We start from the raw sequence: 20060 nt of genomic DNA, 5'->3' as shown, positions 1-20060 counted from the left end.
AGAACAGGGACGTGTGTGTGCAAATACACAAATCCCTGTTCTGTTCTGTGAGGGGAGACAGATCGTGATTTCCTAAAAGCTAGGAACCACAATCTGTCATTTCCTCTAGGTCAGTCCCCTCCCCCTACAGTTAGAAACACACACAGAGAACACAGTTAACCCCTTTATCGTGCCCTAGTGTTAACTCCTTCCCTGCCAGTGACATTTTTTACAGTAATCAGTGCAATTTTATAGCACTGATCGCTGTATAAATGCCAACGGTCCCAAAAATGTGTCAAAAGTGTCCAATGTGTCATGCCATAATGTCGCAATCCTGATAAAAATTGCAGATCGCCGCCATTACTAGTAAAAAAAATAATAATAAAAATGCTATAAATCTATCCCCTATTTTGTAGACGCTATAACTTTTGCGCAAACCAATCAATATACGCTTATTGCGATTTTTTTTTTTTTTTTACCAAAAATATGTAGAAGAATACATATTGGCCTAAACTGAGAAAAAATTAGCTTTTTTTAAAAAAAATGGGGATATTTATTATAGCAAAGTACAAAATATTGTGTTTTTTTCAAAATTGTCACTCTTTTTTTGTTTATAGCGCAAAAAATAAAAACCGCAGAGATGATCAAATACCACCAAAAGAAAGCTCTATTTGTGGGAAAAAAAGGACGTTAATTTTGTTTGGGTGCAGAATCGCACGACTGCGCAATTGTCAGTTAAAGCGACGCAGTGCCGAATCGCAAAAAATGGCCCGGTCATTCAGCAGTCTTCCGGGGCTAAAGTGGTTAAACTCACTTGGTGCCTTATCTGCATTTAATTAGCCTCAGAACCTGTGTAATTCAAAGGTGTTTGGGTTTAAAGGGATGAGGTGGCAACTCTAGCCAGCTCTCTCCGCTCTTTCAGCTGGAAAACCTGCAGCCTACATGCAGTCAACTGTGGTAATGTACATGCAGCCCATCTGTGTTAATGTAAGTCTTTGGCTGCAATACCCGCAACATGTATATAAGCCTACAGAACAGACAGTACACAGTCCACATATTCTTTGCTGCTTAACTGCGGCCAGCAAAAAGGAATTTTATCAGAGAAAAGACAATACAGCTTTTCTTGTCATCTTTCCTTTTATACAGTGGTTGCATTTCATTGTTTGATTACATGGACTAATTTTTATTCCACATGCAGTCATTATCAGATAATTTCTTTATTATATCAGGACTTCTGAGTCCAAGTCATCTGTGTCATGTGTGAATGCAGTTTTAATGTTTTTCCTTTTTGGAGAACTCAGTGCTCAACTTTTCTTCGGGTGTCTGGGTGGGTTTCTGGGCTATGCCTGGGCCCATACCTTGTTAGAAATTATGTATATAGCCCTACAGAACAGACAGTGCACAGTCCACATTGGCTTTGCTGCTTAACTGCAGACAGGAAAAATTAACTTTATTATCACAGAAAAGACAACAGAGTATACAGTACCATAGATGCAGTTATAAACACTGCCATCTCCTGGCTGATGTCGTTGTTGCACAAAATACATGAACAATGTATTCAGAGGTCAACTTGAAGTCAGAATGAAGTGAAATGTAGTTAAGAAAAAGGTTAACTGCAGGTCAAAGGTAGGTTAACTGCAGGTCAGAAGCACCTGTGAATGAACTCCAATGGAAGCATCTCAAATTGATCTTAAATGGGGGGGGGGGGTGAATGCACTTGAAAGCATGCTGCAAATACCAATCAACACAAGCCCCAATGCTCACCATACAAGTTGCTGCTTTTTTTGGAAATTTTGAAGCTTTCCATTGATTTTCAGGCACAGCAATCTGCCTTATAGTTTTGTTTATTTCTCACATTTGCAGTGTTTAATGAGCGTTAGTTGAAGTGCATTTTTTAACATATTCCACATGAATTTTGATCACTTGTTCAAATGAGAAAGAAATGAAATTGTGCGATTACAACAATGTCAGATTAGCAGAGACTCAAAACCAATTGGAAATGTTCTGACTACAAAAATATGACATTCATTAGTAGTGACCCAAAAAGACAACATTTAGGTGCCGCTCAGGTAGAAAGGTAAAGTCCAACTAGACCGCTGTGAGTGCAGGCAGGGACTAGGAGTTCGTCCAACTCTAAGTTGCAGCAATGTCAAAGAAAAAGATCCTTTAGCTGCACATCATGAAGCAGACCGATGTGCATGAAATGAGATGAATGGCAGCCTCAGCCCAGACTCCAGCCTGGCCACGCCCCCATGACTCCAAATATCTCCTCCAATAGTGTGATTTATTCATCATGCTATTGGAGGAGATATTTGGAGATCGATTTGAATCTGAGCACAATCACCGTCAGTGGGCGGCCGGTGGGAATTTTTTTTGGGGGGGGCGGCAAACAGTGACACCCCCCGGTCCAGTCGGACGGTTGGTCGGGTGGGTCTGGAGCACTTACCCCATCTATTGGCGGGCAGCACTTCTCCCAGGCTTCACCGGCGGCTTCCCCTGATCTCCTTGGGCATCACGGCAGTGGCGGCTTTCCCTTCCCTTGCTCTCTGCGGCTTCCGCTTCCTCCCTCCTCCTCGGCGGCCAATAGGGCCGCATCTCTTTTTGGTCAATCGTGAAACAGGTCTCATACCTGCTTCCTGATTGGCCAGGAGGAGGATCAGTGTTTCAATAGTGAATATTCATTCGCTATTGTAACACACCTGTATGGGCTCGTAGCGCAATGCTCTGCGCCCCAAGCCCCACCCTAATTTGAATTTGATGCTGTCACCACCATGTTTCACAGGGTGATGTGTAGTGTTAGTTTGCCGCCACACATAGCGTTTTGCTTTTAGGCCAAAAAGTTCAATTTTGGTCTCATTTGATCAGAGCACCTTCTTTTGCATGTTTGCTGTGTCCCCCACATGGCTTCTCGCAAATTAAAAATGGGACTTCTTATGGCTTTCTTTCAACAATGGCTTTCTTCTTGTCACTCTTCCAGAAAAGGCCAGATTTGTGGAGTGCATGACTAATAGTTGTCCTGTGGACAGATTCTCCCACCTGAGCTGTGGATCTCTCCAGAGTTTCCATGGGCCTTATGGCTGCTTCTTTGATTAATGCTCTCCTTGCCCAGCCTGTCAGTTTAGGTGGACGGCCATGTCTTGGTTGGTTTGCAGTTGTGCCATACTCCTTCCATTTTTGGATGATGGATTGAACAGTGCTCCGTGAGCCATTTTAGAGCCATTCCACACCAAGGTTCCTCCAGAGGTTGCCAGGGGTTCCTTGAGTTGTGGCTGATTGACCTTGAACTTTTTGTGGTCAATGCAGAGGTTGGCAGCATGACACCAAATAGTGTTTGAGCTGTCTATAAGGGTGGCATTCTGACCATCACTGTAAGGGGGACATTCTTTCCACTGGCCACCAATGTAAGGGGCATTTGACCCTCTGACCACCAATAAATTGTTTTTCCCCGAGATTTGAAAATTATTTCAAGAGTTCCTCCGGGGTACAAAGGTTGAGAAAGGCTGCTATAGACAGTGGGAGGAGTCTTTTGGGAGAAGGGGATCGCAATAAGCCATCTGCCCTTCTGGAGAACAAGCATGGTTGAAGCATTATGAAAATATTTGTATGTATAGACAGTCAACCAATATGCATGTGGATGATCTGTTATCTTGATAATAGAAATCTAAGGAAACTCCTGATTGTTGGAGCTCTTGTAGAGTATCACAGTACTATAGAAAAGATTTCTACAATACACATTTTACTTACAACACCCCCTGATAGTGGTATTTGGCATTGTAAATCTCCCATAAATTACGATAAAGGAAAACAATTTTTTTGTCGTTCAGTCCCAAGCAGTGGTTGTTTGTTCCTGAACAGTGAGACGTCTACTTTCTGAGCTTACAATAACACACACACGTAGCTCATTTAAAAATAATAAGTAACTATTTTACAATCAGTTCAATTATTATGCTCAAAACCTTTTAATTATTACGCAGATGGAATAAACTGGTCTTCACGTTTATTGTATTCCTTTAACATCTATATGGACCCATGTAGCCACCGGCTTTGCCAAACTGACATTTTGGAGTACGAGTTGATCCTTCAAGTTAAACTGCAATGTCACCAGTTCCCGAGTGCCTCCTATTTCCAATAAGCTAATGCTTATATGTGCCCATTTCTGTAAAATCGCCATGATTAATTCAATGTGGGCTGTCAACATTGCATAATAAACTAAAATTAGACTTTTGTTTGGGGAGCGGCGTTATATAAATAGGAGTAATATTCCTCAGAGGTAGTATTTATTTTCTGACATCCCAGTGTAATGAGCTCTTGGAAGTGAACTGCGTCAGTGAAAAGGGAATTACATTTTAAAAGCCATTATAGCTGTTGCCATAGCAACTATACTTTAACAATGTAATAGAGTAAAGCGATACCCACAGGCTTACATCTTACACAGTTCCTGAAGTATACAGACAGCACCTGATATATCTGCAACTTTGTGAAATAAAGGAAAAAAACTGCTTGAGTAAACAAAATTGGAAGTTTTTTTCATAGCAAAACTCTACGCAGACACAAATGAATGAAGCTCTCCAATCATTAATACATCATTACATTTGTTTGTTAAATGCAAGCAGTGCAAGTGTAAATTTGACCTAGTGCCAACCACAGAGCTCAGACTGGGAGAGGACAAAGCGGCACAAGAAGCCAATCATTTATTATACCTCCAAGGTGCATGCTGATAGGAGGAAAAAGTGAGAAACAATGGCTGCTTCTTCTTCCCTGTTCAATCACAGCCTGGGGGGTGGGTTCATGACAGCCTGAGCTCAGAGGAAATGGATTGAATTTTGCTGCGTGTCATTCAACTGAGGACATCTACTGGCCTATAGAAGTACAGCTCTAGAATTACGGTGAGCACTGCAGAAAAAGCTGTTTTTTCATTTTAATTTTTAGTCATGTATCTTTTTTTGAATATAGCAATAGTTGATATCAGTCTAACATTTTCTTATGTTTAAAAAACTGTATTCTCACTCGTTTTTCATCAGTCGCTGGTTATCTACAAGGTCAATCCACACAATCCTGTTTTATACAGGGGGCTTACATCATTTCCATGACATATGGGGGGCAGCTTTAAGGAAGCCTGATTGAGAGAAATATATATGGTGACATTGCTGACCTTCTGAAATTGCCAGTTTCTCACAGAGGGGCACTTGTTCCTGTGATAAACTGTCTAATAGAGACATTTCCCTCACTTTGGAGAGATTTTTTCTCATATTCTCTTGTGTCTTTGAAACTGGAAGTGAAGGCAAATCTCCCTCCAGGGAAAAAGCAACAATAACAATTTCGTAATCAACCTACTGTAAAACAAATGCAGGGGTCTGCTGCCCTCTACTGTCTGTATTTGTAAATAGATGTTGCTTGTTATTTACCACGGAGTTAGTTGGTTATAGACAGGTACTTCCTGTTCCTGCAAACTAGTTAAAAAAACCCAATTGGAGGACTGTGATGTTTTATAAAAGGGAGTTTCCAGGAAGTAAAGACATAATTTGACCACATGACCATCCATGCCAGCGGCTGCTGTATTTTTTCTAGACCAGAAGCAGAGACTATTAGGTAATTATTCCTGTGTTCTGGCGGTTTAACTGTAGCTGTCCAAAACTTCTTGATCTGAAACCTAATGACGAGTCTCTGTCCTATTGTTATTATTTCACATGCACTATACCAGATAGCTGAGTCTGTAATAGTGGTCACCTTGTATATATGGTGGTAGGTGAACCTGTTTATTGCAATCAAGTTTATATGCAGCTCCTGTTATTTTATTAGGGACTAACATGCAAAGTAGATAGGCTGACTCTGAGTTCCAGTGGCATGCCACGTAGGGTTGCCACTTTTTCAAAGCCAAACCCAAACACTTTTATGTATATGCAAATGACTATGATGCAAGTTTTCAATACCCTTAGTGTTCTGTGTATGACTATTCAGCATTATTTGGAAGGGTTAAACCATTGTTGATGATTTTGCATTTGGTATTTTATAGATACTATATTTTCTGTCAAACCCTGATGAAGGAGACAGCATTCATCTCCAAAACGCATCGGACTCAGGAAGTTGTATATTTCATTGCATTTTTGTATACACTGTATCCACGGCTATGTGCAATATTTAATATATGTTTTCTATAAATGTTTAATAATACTCTACTACCTCTTATTGTCTATGTGGTAGTGCCCTTAAAGTCCCACCCTAGGGGTTTTTCTCTTCTTTGATACATTTGGGATGAGGCACACAGCAAATTTTAGTTTTTTTTAGTATACACTATAGAATTGTAACAGACCTGGAACACCTTTGGGCACTCTGAAGAGAATAGTAATGCGGTGCACATAGTGCCCCCTCACCCTCCTGTCAAGCCCTGTTCCGAGCCACATTCCTGTCTGAATAATGTGTCCAGGTTTCAGGTGGACTGAAACCCAGACACATGATTCAAAACCCGGACTGTCCGGGTGATTCCCGGACAGGTGCCAACCTTAATGCCACGGGTTCTGCTGGTGAGAAGCTGTGTTCCAGGCTGATCATGTCTTCAACTCTCCGACACCAAGACCAATGTCCCATCACGATCATCCTCAGGAGCCCCTGCAACTGGACTTTGCTGCAACATTCATCTGGAGGTATCTCTATAAATACGGTTAATATATATACCTGAGTATAAGTGCACAATTCCTCCAGAACTCTTGTTAGGCCCTTTCCCGATAATATCTGTTTGTACATTGGATGTATGTACTATTTTAAATCTTGTATTATATAATGCTTATATTTGTTCTGGTATGCCTCTATATACTTATGGTTAATGTTATACGTTGGTTGCAGTAGTTCATCTGCTCCCAATTACTTTGAGACCTAATAAGGTAGGATTTCTGTAACATTGCATATAAGGGTTACACATATCATTGTGGTATCAGGCAGCCCTTTTGGTATGGGGTGGTTATGTTATTGAGTCAGTTACTATATAATTGGAGAAGATATTATTTAGTGTATATAAAAAAAATATTATTTTAATTGGGGTTCACAGGTTCTTGCAGTGGAAGGGGACTCTGCTTGATAAGGGGACTACACCATAACCTTTTAACATAAGAGCTGGTTTTATGGGCTGACATATACATGCATTCATATGTGTGTTGTAAGTGATTGTGATGTTGATCTACACTTCTCAATATGTAAATATGATATAACAATGTATACCAATAAAACAATTCATGTGATAAAGAATATATCCCGCATTGACGAGGCAGTAACCTTAAAAGGCATATTTTGCACTGTGAGACCCTTTGGATTTTTGACTTAAAAACCTTTCATCCATGGGGTCTCAATGTTGAGTGGGACATTTAGGATTTTGAAGGTGCTACATGTGGAGCGGATTATCAGCCATATATTATCATAGTAGTTCACCTTATCTAATTTTTTATATATTTCATTTTTTTTCTCCTTTTTCTTTCCTCATTTTAGGTCCCTTTTTTATCATAATTATTATTGGACAGTTTAATATTTGTTTTAGCTTGTTTTTAGGTCTTAGGAAGGTCTACATGCATTTTGTAGTGATATATATATGTGTGTTTGAATATGTTTTAACTGGGATATTGTGCCATTAATTATGCGACCAACAGGGGATGTCTTCTCCTCCTAAATCTATGTTTAATGGGGATGTATTTAATCAGAAAAGTAACATTCAACCTTCATTCAAATTGTATTAACCAATACTATATATATATATATATACACATACATTGTTTGTATTGCTTAGTTGCTCTGGTTGTGTCATTGCTCAATGTTGTGACATGTTAACAGTGACTCCGTGTTCCGGTGTCACTTCTGCCATATAATGTTATGCCGCTGACATCCCAGATGAGTCTCCGTTCCCAGAGGATGCCTGTTATTGGGAAACGCGTCAGTGGAGCCACATCTGTGACATCATCACGCACAAGTCTGCTGGGGAGGACCGCATCTGTGCTTGTGGAACCTTATACTGTTGTTAGATGTCTCTTAATGTGTAAGTGCAATAATTTTTGTAATAAAATCTTTTACCGACATACTATGCTATGAAGCTTCTACTCTCTGCCTCCTTATGAGATTGAAGTTGGAAGGTATTGGTCTGCCTTTGTGGTCGGCTTTTGTGATATGTTTGGTGGGGACACCAGCGCTGCTATTTACTGATGGAGCCATATTTATCTGGGAGTCTGGAGATAAGAGCATCAGTTCTTTACACATGAGTGGGTTTGATCTCTATAATTTGAGATCAACTTAGTCTGGTAAGAGGCATGAATACCTCTGGGGATAGCACCCCTTGAGCACGTTGACACCGATTTTCACATTCCTTTATTTGGACTTTTGTGTTGCTCACTTATGATTGGTTGTCATAAATCTTGATGTATTTTTATGAGATAGGTGCACAAGTTTTAAGGTTTAATATTTTCATCATATGCATATCACATGAATTGGATATATATATATATATATATATATATATATAGGTGAGAAACCGTATGAGTAGGGGGGGGGGGGTCAGGTTGTGTACATAGAGATTCAAAAATAGTATGGGGATGATGGAAGTCACCTCTTGTTTTTAATGAGTTATAAAAATTACGAAATTGGAAGTACAATAACCAATCATTCAGTTGTTTCAAATGTTTCATGCCAGTTGAATCAATATAAAAAATAAAAAATATTACTGCACAGGTGATAATAGCCCAAGTGAAATAAAGCTGCTTGCAATATCACAACAAAACCAATTACGCAAAAACATACATAATAAAAATTGCAGCGCTAAATAAATGAGGTTCAAAGTAAATCATTAAATAGTCCATATAGTGCTTGAACACTAAAGTGCATAGTGACAGATGAAAAAAAAGTTAATTGAAGAAATATTCAAAGAAATGTGATTGGAAGAATATCCATCTGGTGCACCTCCACCGTGAGCTTAGCAGATCTCTAGACTCCATGTTATAGGAGTTTAAATATGATCAAGCACTCAAAGCGAATCCCTCAGTGGTTAGACCGGAAAGGAAGATAACATGACTGGCCAAAAAAAACCCTGGTGTTCCTCAGACGTGACCGATAAGGAAGAAAAAGGGGTCTGCATAGTGTACAACCATAAAACACTTTTATTTTGAGAAAAGGTTACTAAACACTTACAGCAATCCAGTGAATAGTCAGCGGTCTAACCACTGAGGGATTCACTTTGAGCCCTGGATCATTATTTAAACGCTTGTCTAGACTCCTATGACGTGGAGTCTAGAGATCTGCTAAGCTCACATCCTGTTTATTATCACGGTGGAGGTGCACCAGGTGGATATTCATCCAATCACATTTCTTTGGATATTTCTTCAATTAACTTTTTTTCATCTGTCACTATCCACTTCAGTGTTCAAGCACTATATGGACTATTTTATTAATGATTTACAGTTGAATCAATAACATTGATCATCGGGAAGTGGGTTTTGGAACTATCCAAAGAGGGAGGAGGCTTTGATCCCAACCCTGGAAGGAATTCATGGTTGCTTGTGAGTGACATAAGTGGATATAGACAAGAAGATAATAAAGGAATGTTGAGTAAGCCGTCCCAAATTTTAAGCATTTGCTAGAATACATGAAGATATAAAGTTTACTTGAGGACATAAAGATGGCAAGATATATTTTATTTAATCTAATTAATTTATTTTTCACCGGGTGCTATTACTATTGATACACTTTAAAGAGGTTGTAAACCTTCCTGTATTATTTGTACCTATAGGTAGGCCTAGAATAGTGCCTCATACACACGATCAGACTTTCCGACAACAAAACCGTGGAATTTTGTTCAAAGGTTGTTGGCTCCAACTTGTCTTGCATACAAACGGTCACACAAATGTTGACCAACAATTAGGAACGTAGTGACGTACTAGATGTACTACGTGGTTTTTCAGCTCTTTAGCGCCACACTTTGGGCTCCTTCTGCTAATTTTGTTAGTAGAAGTTTGGTGAGTGTTGAATCGTGCTTTTCTTTTTGTGTTTTTCATTTAGCGCTATTATTATTATTATTATTCTTGATATCACTTGAAAAAAAAAAGCCTTTGAAAATTAGTTTGCAATAACTCCATCAGTATCACCAGCAAAGCAGCTTCATTATTATCCCATTAAAGAAGAAGAGAATTGTGCGCTGCATTTGGAGATTTCCTAATTTGCCAGATCACGAATGTTAATTCTCCATTACGAACGCTAAGTTACAAGACCGGCCGCTTCTGCTTCTGAGCATGCGTGGACTTTTGTCCGACGGACTTGTGTACATACGATCGGAAATTCTGACAACTAAAATTTGTTGGCGGAAAATTTGAGAACCTGCTAGCCAACATTTGTTGGCAGTAAATTCCGACAGCAAATGTTCGATGGAGCATACACACGGTCGGACTTTCAGCCAACAAGCTCACATCCAACATTTCCCGTTGGAAAATCCGACCGTGTGTCCACGGCATAAGGCTTACCTATAGGTACTGTAAATATCTCCTAAACGTGCATCGGTGCATGCGCTCTAAAGGAACGGCCACCCGCACTGTTTCTTCAGAAGTCAGTGCCTTGATCGGCGGCTCCCGCGCGCATGCGATGCATACTAGCACATTATGCCTTTACTTTGCAGGGAAGAAAAAAAAACACATTAAAAACAGTTTACTTCCTCTTTAAGTGATAGATGCACAAATGTTAAGGTTCATAATCTTCATTATTGGGACATGCACACTTTTATGTTGATTTGCATGATATAACAATAGTTGTTACATCCTGTTGTATGCAGTTCAGTGAACAAATTCTCCTCTCCCCTGAGAAGGAAAGAAAATTTTAAAAAGCACTAGGAGAGCTTTTACAACACTATGACCTATGACACCGTCAGCCTTTTGAGCTTTTTTTAATCATTGCTTATGTCAGTGGTTTTTGAGATTTGATTAATAAAAATCATTTTTATTGATGTACATGAGTGGATATTTGAATGCCTTGAAAAGCCCCATCCACGTATATTTGTTTTTTTTGTTTAGATTACTGGTTAATTTCCCAGGAAGGAAATCCCCCCCCCCCTCCGTTTACATAGGCCCTATTCTGGGTGGAGGCACTGCCAACTTTATTATTAGACCATTTCTTCCTCTTAGCAAAGGTTCCAGTTCTCCTCTTAACCTACAGGGTTGTCAACTGCAATATGTATATATGCAGTTTACATATGGTTTACCGGGATTATTGCTGAAGATATCAGCCATAACCCCTGTATTGTTTTTTACAGCCAGCAGCTGGATTTCTCATGAAAGTGTTCAGAGTGGCTCATGAGCCGCTGGAACTCTTTCAGAAGCGGCGGGAGGGGGCTCACCAACATTTCTGCCGGTTCGCCTGAGAAACAATCTGACTATGCCACTGGCTGGTCACATAGGCGATCAAAAAGTAGATCCACTTTGATCGCCTCTATGGTCTTGGAGGACCAGAGCGACATCATAACGTCACTTCTGGTCTAGGCTGGAAATAAACTATTTTATTTTAAAGCAAAAGATCAAAATTTCTCCATAAAGAGGACCTGTCATCCTTATTTTTATTACAAGGGATGTTTAAATTCCATGTAATAGAAATTAAAGTGATCAAAAAAAAAAAAAAGGAAAGTGTAAATCAAAAAAAAAAAAAAAAAAAAAAAAGGAAAGTGTAAAAAAAAAAAAAATTCTTATTTATTTTACTTTTTAAGTGCTGAGGAAGTCACATGGTAGTGACGACGTGCGGGCGGGGTTGGGTGATGTGGATTAGCGGGATTGAGATACGAAGGAATACTCATTGTCTTGTTTTAAATGTAAGTGAATGCTTGTGCAATAAATGTTATAAAGTTTAAATACTACGCAATGGAGGGATCAGCTGTTTAACATTTGGAGTATACCCCAGCTGGGGAAGGCATTGTTAGACCTAATACAGATCTTTTATAGGAGGTGAGCGCAGTGTAGAAACTGGTAAAAGGGGATTGTTGCACACTTATGCACCTATTAATCTGACATATGAAAAAAAGGTGGCGGAATGGGCACAATTTAAGGAGCACTCTGAATGAAGATTAATGAATTGTTTTATTATATATGAACTATTTGAATGATCACTGTATCAGGACATTCTATGAATTCATTGTGATTCACATAATCTATATAGACAAGCGCAACCAATACACAATACTGCATGTTGGTGGAACATGGTAATCTTAAATCTCATTGAAGATCTAATGATGACCTTATCCCGCTATTGTCCTGCTAGCTTTTTGCACACCCAAAAAAACAATTTTTGGGTGTTCCTTTTCACCTTGGGGTGTTTCTTTTCATCCTTTGCATTACCCATAATATTAAAATAAAGATATGACTGGGAGAGTGGGGGCCCCTCATAATGTCTACACCTTGTGCACAGGCTTAGGGACACAAATGTAGTTTTGTGTGGAACAACCCATACTACCCAACCTTCTAAGATGGAAAAAGGGACACAATTTAGCAATTAATATTTTTGTGAAAGATACACTCTCTACATACCCCAAGAATACATGGACCATTGTGAATGAAAGAAAAAGGATGATTATGGATGATGAAATCCACTAGGTTTTGAAGGTTGGGTGAAAGTTTTAGTGCAATATGTCTAACTTTAACAGTTAAATATTTAATTGATTTAGCTAGTAGTGGTTAGTCACATTCAATTGGACTTTTTCTGAGGTTGATTGAATTCACCATTACAGTACAAGTCCAGTTGACTGTGGCAAAATGCTACTAGATATACCATGATCTGGATAAATGAGAACCTTCGCAGACATCTCATTTACTCATACAGATCAAGAGGGACAGTCCCACCAAATTAGGGAGAGTTGGAAACTATGCCGATAATTTAAAGCCTAGCTCTGGGATCCATGTTGGCACCCTACAAGGGGACACCACCCAACCTTTGAGGCTCCATCCACAACAGTATAATTTTTTTTTTTAACTTACCTTTTTGTCATGTGCTTTGGCTTGTCGCACTGGTTTTTTTTTCTCTTCTGCCTTCTTCCAATGGTGGGTGGTCACATCAGTGCCTCATCAATACACTGGAAGTGCAAAGCAATGTGCTCATGGCTATGACACCAAGCACTCACAGTCTTTTCTCCATCTTTGTCACTCTGGATGCCATTCACTCTGGAAGACTGAGGACAACTTGTGGTGAAGAAGAGGTACTCCAGGTGAATACTGCTGCCAGATCTGCTTCTTTTAAAAAAATCTCCAGGGGAACAATTAAAAAAAAAAAACAACCCACAGTTGGGCTTTAACCACTTCCCATCCGGCCATTTCTGACACTTCGCTCCTACATGTAAAAATCTACTTTTTTTGCTAGAAAATCACTTAGAACCTCCAAACATTATATATATTATTTTTAGCAGAGACCCTATAGAATAAAATGGTGAGTGCTGCAATTATTTATGTCACATGGTATTTGCGCAGCGTTTTTTGGAAAAAAACACTTTCATGAATTAAAAAAAAATAAAGTTAGCCCAATTTTTTTGTATAATGTGAAAGATGATGTTAGAGTAAATAGATACCTAACATGTCACGCTTTAAAATTGCGTCAGACCACGGAATGGCGGCAAACTACGGTGCTTAAAATTCTCCATAGGCAACGCTTTAAACCCCTTTACAGGTTACCAGTTTAGAGTTGCACAGGAGGTCTGCTGCTAGAATTATTGCTCTTGCTCTGACTTTTGCAAGAATACTTCACATGTGTGGTTCGATCGCTGTGTACATATGCGTGCTGAATAAACGTATGCGTTGGCATTTGCGCGTAAGCGCGGTGGGACGGGGCGCTTTAATTTTTTTATTATTATTATTTATTTATTTCTTTTATACAAAAATATAATTTTTTACACTTTTTTTTTTGCTAACTTTATTGCTTTTACAAGGGATGAACAGCATCCCTTGTGATAGCATGGGCCGTGACAGGTTCTCTTTATGGAGAGATTTGGGGTCTATTAGACCCCAAATCTCTCCTCTGGCCTCCCATGTAGCCAATCAGACACAGAGCGGTCTGATCGGCTACTTAACTGGCCGTTGGTGGCCAGGAAAACAAAAGGGGCGAGACCACTCGTCGCTCCCGGTTTCCGGGGGTTACAGAGAGAGGGAAAAGGCGCCAGTTCCTCTCTCTCTGTAAAGGGCAGCCATTGTCACCGGCTGCATTGAGCCCGGGAGAGGTGGCGGGAGAGGGTGAGACCCCCTTCTGCCACCCACAGAAGTGATTGAGTGGCTAATTAGCCACTCAGATCACTTCTGCAAGAAAGAGAATCTCTGCCAGAATATCGATACTGGGATGATGCCTATAGGTGCACGCATCATCCCGGTATAACCACTGAAACCAGAGGACGTCCTTGTACGCCCTGCCGGAGGGAAGTGGTTAAATATTCACAATAAATAGCAAATTTGTCATCACAGTCATACCATATATCTCTTCTACTGCTGGTCCTGTTATAACTTTCTCACCATTTCCAATATGCCAACTGTTGATATAACGGTTTAATGCGTCTTCTGCAGATGACCTTGGTCTTCTTGGCAATTCATAACAACAACTGCAGGCTGATTAGCATTTACTGTATGTTTCTGATTCCTATACAATAGAATGTGCTCGCATTACAAAGTGTTCCAGTCTGATGGCAGACGAGAGTGAATTGATTACAATAAATATGTTAAACAATGCAGTTTTGGCTGAGTGACTGGCAGTGTTTCTAACTCTAATTGCTATTTCCAAATTGAAAATCCCAATCTCTGCTCACAGTGATTACATGGAGAGTCCAGGAAACTTTGTTAAGTCATTAGAAAGGCTCTCAAAACTTTTCCATTAAATAAAACCCATTGATCTTTTGTTTGACATTAGACTCCTCTGCTTGTTTTCCCGTTGCCCTTTTTGTTGCTGGTACAGTGAAAGGCTATAGTTCATATTAAATGACTTTTCTGCTTTGCGCATACATTTATCCAGTCCCTTTTTGCTTTTCACTTTACATATTAGTTTTTCTTTCTTTTACTTCCATTTTGATAGATATGAAATGTTGACGTCATTGATGCAAAAGGAAGGTTGGGGCTAAACTACAAAAAGGGCTTTCTTCATTTTACGAGAAATATTGATGATATAAAATACAAAGGTGAACTACAATATTTTGATATACAGCATATAATATCAAATTTAAAGTGTAAATCTAGGTTCACATCTATGCGGCTGCGCTTGTTTTTCAGGCACATTTTTCAGTGCATTTTGCATTTTTAAAACAGCATTTTTTATGCGTATTTTCTTGCAGTTTTCATGCATTTTGTTTTTTTTTTTCTCTCTCTTTAAATGCACTGTAAAGCACACTGTATATAGCTGGTTGCTAAGGAGTGGGCCGGGAAGCCAGCCGCCACGTCCTTAGCAACCGCTGTGTCATCAACTGTCAGCGGGGTTCCCTGCTGAAAGCTGAATGTAAAAAAAAAAACTTGCCGGCAAAAAATTAGGTCCATACCAGGCCCCTAAGGTCTAGTATGGATTCGAAAGGGGACCCCCACGCCAAAATTAAAAAAAAAAAAAAAAAATGGTGTGGGGTCTCCCCAAAATCCATACCAGACCCTTATCTGAGCATGCCGCCTGGCGATCAGGGAAGGGAGGGTACAAGCGAGCCCCCCTCCTGAACCATACCAGGCCACATGCCCTCAAAAGGGAGAGGGTGGGTGCTTTGGGGCAGGGGGGCTCCCCAAAGCACCTTGCCCCCGTGTTGATGAGGACAAGGGCCTCTTCCCGACAACCCTAACCGGTGGTTGTCGGGGTCTGCGGGCGGGGAGCTTATCGGAATCTAGAAAGCCCCTATTTAAGAAGGGGGCCCCCAGATCCCGGCCCCCCCATGTGAATGGGTATCAGGTACATCATACCCCTACTCATTCACCAAAAAAGCAGTGAAATGTAATAAAAACACAAGAGCCGTTTTTTGACAATTCCTTTATTAATAGCTCTGTCTTCTCTAGCTGTCTCTTCCCGCCATCTTCTCCCCGAGGTGTCTCTTACCGCTGTATTCTCCTTCCCACCGCCTTCTCCTTCCTGCCGTCTCTTCCCGCCATCTTCTCCCCGAGCTGTCTCTTACCGCTGTATTCTCCTTCCCACCGTCTTCTCCTTCCTGCGGTCTCTTCCTGCCATCTTCTCCCCGAGCTGTCTCTTACCGCTGTATTCTCCTTCCCACCGTCTTCTCCTTCCTGCGGTCTCTTCCCGCCATCTTCTCCCCGAGCTGTCTCTTACCGCTGTATTCTCCTTCCCACCGCCTTCTCCTTCCTGCCGTCTCTTCCCGCCATCTTCTCCCCGAGCTGTCTCTTACCGCTGTATTCTCCTTCCCACCGTCTTCTCCTTCCTGCGGTCTCTTCCCGCCATCTTCTCCCCGAGCTGTCTCTTACCGCTGTATTCTCCTTCCCACCGTAATCTCCTTCCTGCGGTCTCTTCCCGCCATCTTCTCCCCGAGCTGTCTCTTACCGCTGTATTCTCCTTCCCACCGTCTTCTCCTTCCTGCCGTCTCTTCCTGCCATCTTCTCCTCGAGCTGTCTCTTCCCGCCGCCGCCGTCTCTTCCCACTGCTGTCTTCTTCCTCGCCACCGGTTACCCACTAAAAAAAATTAAAAAGCGGCTCTTGTTCTGTTGATATCTTCATCTGTTTTGTTTTCGTTTTTAATTTTTTTTTTTTACATTCAGCGGGGAACCCCGCTGACAGCTGATGACTCATCGGTTGTTAAGGACGCGGTGGCCGGCTTCCCGGCCCCCTGTTTAGCAACGAGCTATATACAGTGGTAAAATAAGAACCGCAAAACACATAAAAAATCGCATGACAAACGCATCACTTGCGTTTCTGGTGCGGTTCCATCCAATCTATTAGCCGCAAATCGTGGGAAAAAATCCCCAACCCTTTCCAAAAACACACCGGCCACAAAATGCATAGATGTGAACTAGTACCAAAGGAAACCATGTTAAATGGACTGTAGTAAGTTTCTGCAAACTGCAAAATGCACTAAAAAAAAACGCATAGGTGTGAATGTAGGGTAAGTCCAGCCAAAACCTTTTTTTTTTCAGTTTTGGATAGTGTGGAAGGATTAGAATCCTGTTTTTTGCTGTCTGGGTTTTTATTAGGGGGATTGTAATTAGATGGCAACACATCAAATCAGTTGAAAAACAGATCAAGCTTTACTTGCCGACCTCACACCAACAAAGGTTCGGGGCCACGCAAGACCCATTTTCAAGGTGACAGACCTGTTGTTGTCAGTCCCAGTGAGCCATGGGAATCAACATTCTTTGTTGTAATCCAGGCAGACCAGCTTGTATTTCTCCCTCTTGCCTTTTTTGATTTTATTTGTATATGTTCTTAGTTATCTGTCAATACATTGTAGTTCCATTTGGATGTTTTCATCTGGAGTAGCTTTTTCCTTAAGGAGGAACTTCACATCCCCCCACCGCAGGGTAAATTTTGCTTTCAACCCCCTCTTAGCTTGTCTGCTACTGTGATAAATAAAAATTTTGCGCACTACCAATAATATATTAGGCTGAAAGCCTTGAAAGAAGCATCTTGTTGATGCAAGGAAATTTAATAATGCCTTTTAGCTGCTGACACCAGTCACACTCCCATATGTTGTGTTTTTATATTCATTGTGTTATATTGTAGCATATTAATTTACGTAGTGGGACAAAACATTTATTTATTTTTCCACTTGCACTTTATGGATTGATAGCAGGTTTAAATATTTAGTATGCAGTATTCTGTAGAGATATTTACACATCGCGGCACAATATTTATATATAGTAGCTTGTCTGCTAGGTTTAGATCAAATAGCACACTCACTTGTCCAGCAATAACAGCATTTTCCTGTGGTGACCTGCCAATCCCCCTCTTCACACCAGGTCCTCTGCTGCCATCTTCCTTTCTGGAATCATCAGGTACCAGCTGTCTTTTCTGGGAACCTGAAGCCGGCACCTAGTGATGCAGTGTCGGGTCCATCCTCTTCCAGCCACTCTCTGTAGGTGTATACCTCTTGGGATATCTAATATAAAGTGGGGCACATGTTATTCTAAGGCTGGCCATAGACATTGCAAATTTCTTTGGTTGCAGGAAAGAAACTTCCATGATTCCCCCATTAATTCAGACATTGTTGACAGGGTTAATCCCTCCTGCCAACCTATTGTCTGCTGCTCGCAGGGGAGCCAGGGGGAGGGTGGGATAACCCGTCCCCGCCGGGAGAAGACAGTAATTATTGCTAGCGCCTATAGCAGCCACTAGCGATAATCGCAAGTGAATTCGGCAGGCTGGTCGTACCCAAGTTGATTGATCAACTTGGTATATTTAGCCTACCCACACACTGTTCGAATCCCGTCTGGTTCCTGCTGAACCTGTCGAGATCCGAACTGTCTATGGCCAGCCTTACCTAAGCATGAATGGGGGTTCGGGGCAAGCCAGCAGGCCACAATCCGGAGTGCTTTAGTGGAATTAATTTCCTGCTTAAGTACAAGCCCCAGTGCTGAAAAGCCCAGTTTGACCCTTACTTCCTGATTGAATTATGGTTACAAATTTCACATCAGAAAACAGAAATTGAGGGGAAATGCCTGTTCACACCACAAAAACTCACTGCATTTGCGTTTTTTATGTTAATGTGTTCCAGTGCATTTCTGATGTGTTTCCGGATGCATTCCAGATGCTTCTGTTCTTCTTTTTTCCAGTTTTTTTCCACTGTACTGGGGTCCTGTGCATTTTAGATGTGTTTTTGATGCGTTACGGAGCGTTTTTGATGCGTTTTACCGCATTCCAGTACAGTCCAGTGCAGCATGTTCTACTTTTTTTTCTGGAACTGGAACACCCTGGAACTGGCCACGCTGGTGAACTATGCCATTGGAAACCATATAACCTAGTTTCCATGCAGGAAAAAAACAGCACTGTACTACATGTGGTGTGAACTGGCCCTAACAGCAGCACCGACAGAAATAAAATGTTTTTATTTATTTTTTTAAGGTAAGGAAATATTAGAACCCCATCAGCTTTTTTTTTCTTTCCGTGCTGTCTGGTGAAACTTATCACAAGACAAGAAGCGAGGCAAAAACAAAAGGCAACGAACACAAAAGGGGTTGTCAGGAAAACCAAGTTTGTGTTCCTGTCCAAAGAACGATACATGTTCACAAAACAGCCCACAGACCTGTGCCATGCGTGCACATGCACATGAGCGTGCATGTTGAACAGACTTCTGGCTCCCATTGGCCTATTTAAAGCACGGCAAGGCTCAGGAACATTGCTGAATGGTTGTCAGCTCCTGTGACCTGTGACCAGACCCTGCTTGTCCCTGTGGTATACCTGGTTTTGCCTTCTGACTGCTTCTGCTCTTGATACCTCTGATACTTGATCTTTGGCTTGCTCCTTTCCTCCGCATCTTATCCTTTTTGCTCATCTCCTAAACGTGTGATACTGACCTCAGGTTGGCTCCTGTTTATGATCCTGACTTCCAAATTTGTACCTCTGGATCCTGATTCCTGCAGACTCCTGCCTATCTGAACATGTTCCTGCCTTCTACTTTTGCAAGCTCTGTGATGACATCCAGGCACAAATTCCTGCCCGTCCGCTTCTACTGTTCTGCAAGATTTAGCTTTTTTGCTGGCGAGGGCTTCCTACCGGCTCCACTCTATGTCCTGTCATACCCTGTCTCCCATCTCTTGGAAAAAGCAGGACAGGAGTGGAGAGGGATTAGAACAACTTTCCTTTTTATTGCTGTCTGTGCCCCTGTTAGGGAGATTCCCCCTCTCTATTTGTCCTGTTTACCATTATCGCGGAGAGTGAAAGTGAAAGAAAATCCCAACAGAACAGGAATAGAAGGGAAATCTCAACACTAGCTCTGATATCAAAACTAAGGATTCCCTCACTTTGGAGATATTTCCTCTCACTTCCTATTTTGGCTATGGGACAAAAAGCGACTTTCCAATGGGACACAGATGGCAAAATAGCTTGGCAGGCATTTTAAACCTTAGTTACTCTATCCAAAAGGGGGAAAAAAAAGTTTTGCCTTTAGTTCCACTTTAAAGGAAAGCCTGGAGCTATGA

This window comes from Aquarana catesbeiana, linkage group LG02, assembly GCF_042186555.1.
Source record: "Aquarana catesbeiana isolate 2022-GZ linkage group LG02, ASM4218655v1, whole genome shotgun sequence".
Classification (NCBI taxonomy): Eukaryota; Metazoa; Chordata; class Amphibia; order Anura; family Ranidae; genus Aquarana; species Aquarana catesbeiana.
The sequence above is the reverse complement of the archived record's forward strand: the minus strand, read 5'-3'. Positions refer to the sequence as shown.